Source organism: Periophthalmus magnuspinnatus, chromosome 9 (genome assembly GCF_009829125.3).
Source record: "Periophthalmus magnuspinnatus isolate fPerMag1 chromosome 9, fPerMag1.2.pri, whole genome shotgun sequence".
NCBI lineage: Eukaryota > Metazoa > Chordata > Actinopteri > Gobiiformes > Gobiidae > Periophthalmus > Periophthalmus magnuspinnatus.
Window position 1 is genome coordinate 36,119,356 of NC_047134.1, and position 7,553 is coordinate 36,126,908.

Below are 7,553 nucleotides of genomic sequence, written 5' to 3' on the forward strand. Positions count from 1 at the left end.
GAGGTATTTTACTCCAAAGGGGTATTAAACAGGGGTATTTTACTCCAAAGGGGTATTAAACAGAGGTATTTTACTCCAAAGGGGTATTAAACAGGGGTATTTTACTCCAAAGGGGTATTAAACAGGGGTATTTTACTCCAAAGGGGTATTAAACAGGGGTATTTTACTCCAAAGGGATATTAAACAGAGGTATTTTACAGCAAAGGGGTATTAAAGGGGGATATTTTACTTCAATGGGGTTTTATACAACACAACAGCTGCATCCCACTAATGAAACTCCTGCACATCAGGTTTGTCAAGTTGCTGTGTACAGTTTTGTATTATATTTTTGAATATTTATGGTCATGTGGGAGCATGGGTGACGTAGGCTTGTGGGCGGAGCCTCGCACAAGCTTGTACTGCTAACTGTAAAGATGGAGAGATCGCTAGATTACACAAACATGCGTGTATGACATCTAACTTTAAATAGGTTTAAATTATTAATACAAGTGTGACATCACCACAGAGCCCGGCAGCTTCTCCTCTGATTGGCTCTCCTGTGGAAGGAGGGGGGTGGGGCCTTGTGTTTGGAGGCGTGTCTTTTGCGTGTTGTCCAATCAGGAGCTGCTGCTGCTGTCGGGGCTGAGTGTGAGCGAGGAGCGCCCCCTACAGCTCTCAGACCAGCCCTGCACCGTGTGGCTGCTGCGCTGCACTGTGAAGCCACAAGCTCTGCCACGCCCCTCTGTGACATCATGCGCTCTGCCGCACCCACGCCCAGGTAGCTCTGCCCCGCGGTGGTGCAGTTAGCTTAAGCATTACCCACAGTTTGTGAAGTTTTCCTGTAAAGTTCCGTATTGGGCATTATTCAGTTTAAAGCAAAACAGCTCCATCACAACCATCACATTAGAACAGGGTTTTAATATGATGAAATGTTCCACAGCGGGGCTTTAACCCTGTTCTAATGTGATGAAATGTTCCACAGCGGGGCTTTAACCCTGTTCTAATGTGATGAAATGTTCCACAGCGGGGCTTTAACCCTGTTCTAATGTGATGAAATGTTCCACAGCGGGGCTTTAACCCTGTTCTAATGTGATGAAATGTTCCACAGCGGGGCTTTAACCCTGTTCTAATGTGATGAAATGTTCCACAGCGGGGCTTTAACCCTGTTCTAATGTGATGAAATGTTCCACAGCGGGGCTTTAACCCTGTTCTAATGTGATGAGAGATGTGTGTAGTTTTACTAATGATCACTGTGGTTCTGATGCTTGTCTGTTTTTAAAGATCAAACTTCATAATTGAGCAACAAAAGTGTTTTTGTTTTCACCACAGCAGCAGATTCAGGTCTAGTGACACCTGCTGGCTGTTTTTAAACTCACACAGCCTGAAGGTTCAGAGTCATGTCTCGTTCCCACTGAACGCAATTTAAATGAAGAAAAAAAAAAAAAAAAAAAATCACGTCAAACGCCCCAAGTTAGTACTCTGTACTCTCTGAACTCTATGTACTCTGTACACTGTACTCTCTGTACTCTCTATTCTCTCTCTGTACTCTGTACTTTCTATACTCTCTCTGTACTCTATTAACACTGTACTTACTGTACTCTCTGTACTCTGTACTCACTATACTCTCTGTACTCTGTACTCCCTGTACTCTGTACTCTGTGTACTCTCTGTACTCTGTACTCTCTGTACTCTGTGTACTCTCTATACTCTCTGTTCTCTGTACTCTCTGTACTCTGTACTCTGTGTACTCTGTACTCTCTATACTCTCTGTACTCTGTACTCTCTGTACTCTCTATACTCTCTGTACTCTGTGTACTCTGTACTCTCTGTATTCTGTGTACTCTCTGTACTCTGTGTACTTTCTGTTCTATGTACTCTCTGTATTCTGTGTATTCGCTGTACTCTCCGTACTCTGTGTATTCTCTGTACTCTCTGTACTCTGTGTATTCTCTGTACTCTCTGTACTCTACTCTGTGTACTCTCTGTTCTCTGTACTCGCTGTACTCTGTGTATTCTCTATACTCTGTTCTCTGTACTCTCTGTACTCTGTACTCTCTGTACTCTCTGTATTCTGTGTATTTGCTGTACTCTCTGTACTCTGTGTATTCTCTGTACTCTCTGTACTCTGTACTCTGTGTACTCTCTGTTCTCTGTACTCACTGTACTCTGTGTATTCTCTATACTCCGTTCTCTGTACTCTCTGTATTCTGTACTCTCTGTACTCTCTATACTCTCTGTATTCTGTGTATTCGCTGTACTCTCTGTACTGTGTGTACTCTCTGTACTCTGTGTATTCTCTGTACCCTGTACTCTCTGTACTCTGTGTATTCTCTGTACTCTCTGTACTCTGTACTCTCTGTACTCTGTGTACTCTCTGTTCTCTGTACTCGCTGTACTCTCTGTACTCTCTGTACTCTGTGTACTCTGTACTCGCTATACTCTCTGTACTCTGTACTCTCTATACTCTCTGTACTCTGTGTACTCTGTACTCTCTGTATTCTGTGTACTCTCTGTACTCTGTGTACTCTCTGTTCTCTGTACTCGCTGTACTCTGTGTACTCTGTGTATTCTCTGTACTCTGTGTACTCTCTGTACTCTGTGTATTCTCTGTACTCTGTGTACTCTCTGTATTCAGTACTCTCTGTACTCTCTATACTCTCTGTATTCTGTACTCTCTGTACTCTGTGTATTCTGTGTACTCTCTGTACTCTGTGTACTCTCTGTTCTATGTACTCTCTGTATTCTGTGTATTCGCTGTACTCTCTGTATTCTGTGTATTCTCTGTACTCTCTGTACTGTGTGTACTCTCTGTTCTCTGTGTATTCTCTGTACTCTGTACTCTCTGTACTCTGTGTACTCTCTGTATTCAGTACTCTCTGTACTCTCTATTCTCTCTGTACTCTGTATTCTCTGTACTCTTTGTACTCTGTGTACTCTCTGTATTCAGTACTCTCTGTACTCTCTATACTCTCTGTACTCTGTATTCTCTGTACTCTTTGTACTCTGTGTACTCTCTGTATTCAGTACTCTCTGTACTCTGTGTATTCTCTGTACTCTGTGTACTCTCTGTACTCTCTGTATTCAGTACTCTCTGTACTCTCTATACTCTCTGTATTCTGTACTCTCTGTACTCTGTGTATTCTGTGTACTCTCTGTACTCTGTGTACTCTCTGTTCTATGTACTCTCTGTATTCTGTACTCTGTGTACTCTCTGTATTCAGTACTCTCTGTACTCTCTATACTCTCTGTACTCTGTATTCTCTGTACTCTTTGTACTCTGTGTACTCTCTGTATTCAGTACTCTCTGTACTCTCTATGCTCTCTGTACTCTGTATTCTCTGTACTCTGTGTACTCTCTGTACTCTGTGTACTCTGTATTCTCTGTACTCTGTGTATTCTCTGTACTCTGTGTACTCTCTGTTCTATGTACTCTCTGTATTCTGTGTATTCACTGTACTCTCTGTATTCTGTGTATTCTCTGTACTCTCTGTACTGTGTGCTCTCTCTGTACTCTCTGTATTCTGTGTATTATCTGTACTCTGTGTACTCTCTATACTCTGTACTCTCTATACTGTCTGTACTCTCTGTACTCTGTGTATTCTCTGTACACTGTACTCTCTGCACTCTGTGTACTCTCTGTTCTCTGTACTCTCTGTATTCTGTGTATCCTCTGTACTCTGTGTACTCTCTGTACTCTCTGTATTCTCTGTACTCTGTGTATTATATGTACTCTGTGTACTCTCTGTACTCTGTGTACTCTCTGTACTCTGTGTATTCTCTGTACTCTCTGTATTCTCTGTACTCTCTGTATTCTCTGTACTTTGTGTATTATATGTACTCTCTGTACTCTGTGTACTCTCTGTACTCTGTGTATTCTCTGTGTATTATATGTACTCTCTGTACTCTGTGTACTCTATGTACTCTCTGTACTCTGTGTATTCTCTGTACTCTGTATTCTCTGTACTCACTGTATTCTCTGTACTCTGTGTACCTCTGTACTCTGTATTCTCTGTACTCTGTGTACCTCTGTACTCTGTATTCTCTGTACTCTCTGTACTCTGTATTCTCTGTACTCTCTGTATTCTCTGTACTCTCTGTATTCTCTGTACTCTGTGTATTCTCTGTACTCTGTGTATTATATGTACTCTCTGTACTCTGTGTACTCTATGTATTCTCTGTACTCTGTGTATTCTCTGTACTCTGTGTACTCTATGTACTCTCTGTACTCTGTGTATTCTCTGTACTCTGTATTCTCTGTACTCTGTGTACTCTCTGTACTCTGTATTCTCTGTACTCTCTGTATTCTCTGTACTCTATGTACTCTCTGTACTCTGTGTATTCTCTGTACTCTGTATTCTCTGTATTCTCTGTACTCTGTATTCTCTGTACTCTCTGTATTCTCTGTACTCTATGTACTCTCTGTACTCTGTGTATTCTCTGTACTCTGTATTCTCTGTATTCTCTGTACTCTATGTACTCTCTGTATTCTCTGTACTCTGTATTCTCTGTACTCTCTGTATTCTCTGTACTCTGTGTACTCTCTGTACTCTGTGTACCTCTGTACTCTGTATTCTCTGTACTCTCTATATTCTCTGTACTCTGTATTCTCTGTACTCTCTGTACTCTGTATTCTCTGTACTCTCTGTATTCTCTGTACTCTGTACTCTGTGTACCTCTGTATTCTCTGTACTCTGTATTCTCTGTACTCTCTGTATTCTCTGTACTCTGTGTACCTCTGTATTCTCTGTACTCTGTGTACCTCTGTATTCTCTGTACTATGTATTCTCTGTACTCTGTATTCTCTGTACTCTCTGTATTCTCTGTACTCTGTGTACTCTGTATTCTCTGTACTCTCTGTATTCTCTGTACTCTGTGTACTCTATGTACTCTGTATTCTCTGTACTCTCTGTATTCTCTGTACTCTGTGTACCTCTGTATTCTCTGTACTCTGTATTCTCTGTACTCTGTGTACTCTGTGTACTCTCTGTACTCTCTGTATTCTCTGTACTCTGTATTCTCTGTACTCTGCATACTCTCTGTACTCTCTGTATTCTCTGTACTCTGTACTCTCTGTACTCTGTGTACTCTCTGTACTCTGTATTCTCTGTACTTTCTGTATTATCTGTACTCTGTGTACTCTCTATACTCTGTACTCTCTATACTGTCTGTACTCTCTGTACTCTGTGTATTCTCTGTACACTGTACTCTCTGCACTCTGTGTACTCTCTGTTCTCTGTACTCTCTGTATTCTGTGTATCCTCTGTACTCTGTGTACTCTCTGTACTCTGTGTACTCTCTGTATTCTCTGTACTCTGTGTATTATATGTACTCTGTGTACTCTCTGTACTCTGTGTACTCTCTGTACTCTGTGTATTCTCTGTACTCTCTGTATTCTCTGTACTCTCTGTATTCTCTGTACTTTGTGTATTATATGTACTCTCTGTACTCTGTGTACTCTCTGTACTCTGTGTATTCTCTGTGTATTATATGTACTCTCTGTACTCTGTGTACTCTATGTACTCTCTGTACTCTGTGTATTCTCTGTACTCTGTATTCTCTGTACTCTCTGTATTCTCTGTACTCTGTGTACCTCTGTACTCTGTATTCTCTGTACTCTGTGTACCTCTGTACTCTGTATTCTCTGTACTCTCTGTACTCTGTATTCTCTGTACTCTCTGTATTCTCTGTACTCTCTGTATTCTCTGTACTCTGTGTATTCTCTGTACTCTGTGTATTATATGTACTCTCTGTACTCTGTGTACTCTATGTATTCTCTGTACTCTGTGTATTCTCTGTACTCTGTGTACTCTATGTACTCTCTGTACTCTGTGTATTCTCTGTACTCTGTATTCTCTGTACTCTGTGTACTCTCTGTACTCTGTATTCTCTGTACTCTCTGTATTCTCTGTACTCTATGTACTCTCTGTACTCTGTGTATTCTCTGTACTCTGTATTCTCTGTATTCTCTGTACTCTATGTACTCTCTGTATTCTCTGTACTCTCTGTATTCTCTGTACTCTGTGTACTCTCTGTACTCTGTGTACCTCTGTACTCTGTATTCTCTGTACTCTCTATATTCTCTGTACTCTGTATTCTCTGTACTCTGTGTACTCTCTGTACTCTGTATTCTCTGTACTCTCTGTATTCTCTGTACTCTGTACTCTGTGTACCTCTGTATTCTCTGTACTCTGTATTCTCTTTACTCTCTGTATTCTCTGTACTCTGTACTCTGTGTACCTCTGTATTCTCTGTACTCTGTGTACCTCTGTATTCTCTGTACTATGTATTCTCTGTACTCTGTATTCTCTGTACTCTCTGTATTCTCTGTACTCTGTGTACTCTGTATTCTCTGTACTCTGTATTCTCTGTACTCTGTGTACTCTCTGTACTCTGTATTCTCTGTACTCTCTGTATTCTCTGTACTCTGTGTACCTCTGTATTCTCTGTACTCTGTATTCTCTGTACTCTGTGTACTCTGTGTACTCTCTGTATTCTCTGTACTCTGTATTCTCTGTACTCTGCATACTCTCTGTACTCTCTGTATTCTCTGTACTCTCTGTACTCTGTGTACTCTCTGTACTCTGTATTCTCTGTACTTTCTGTATTCTCTGTACTCTGTGTACTCTCTGTACTCTCTGTATTCTCTGTACTCTCTGTATTCTCTGTATTCTTTGTATTCTCTGTACTCTGTGTATTCTCTGTACTCTGTAGCACGTCGCCCTTTGGTGCCACAGAACTTTTACTCTTGTGTCAACGCGCCGTTACATAGAGTTAACGTGTAAATCACTTGACTTGGATACGCAGTTCGCGCTATGTCTTAAATTGTTTTTGTTTCAGCGCTGGAGCTACGCCGCAGACTGAGCATGCCCAGTAACCTCCCCCGTCTGGACACGCCCACCAGGGTCATGGTGAGGTCAACCATCATCTGACCAACAAACACGTTCACATCTACACTGCCTGTGTGTGTGTATGTGTGTGTGTGTGCGTATATATGTGTGTATGTCTGCGTATGTGTCTATAGACGGGGTGTGTGTGTGTGTGTGCATGTGTATGTGTGTACGGTTGTGCAGGGGTGTGTATGTGGGTGTGGGGGTGTGTGTGTATGTCTGCATATGTGTGTATAGACTGTATGTGTATGTCTGTGTGCATGTGTGTAGGGGTGTGTGTGTGTGTGCGTGCGTATATGTGTGTGTATGTGTATGTCTGCATATGTGTGTATAGACTGTATGTGTGTATAGACTGTATATGTAGGGGTGTGTGCATGTGTGTATGTGTGTATATGTGTGTGTGTATGTCTGTGTATGTGTGTATAGACTGTATGTGTGTATGTGGGTGTGTATATGTGTGTGTGTGCGTATATGTGTGTATGTGTATGTCTGCATATGTGTGTATTGACGGTAGGGGTGTGTGTGCATGTGTATGTGTGTGCATGTGTATATGTGTGTGTGTATGTGTATGTCTGCATATGTGTGTATAGACTGTATGTGTGTGTACATGTGTGTGTATAGACTGTAGGGGTGTGTATGTGTGTGTGTATAGACTGTATGTGTGTGTAGGGGTGTATAGGTGTGTGT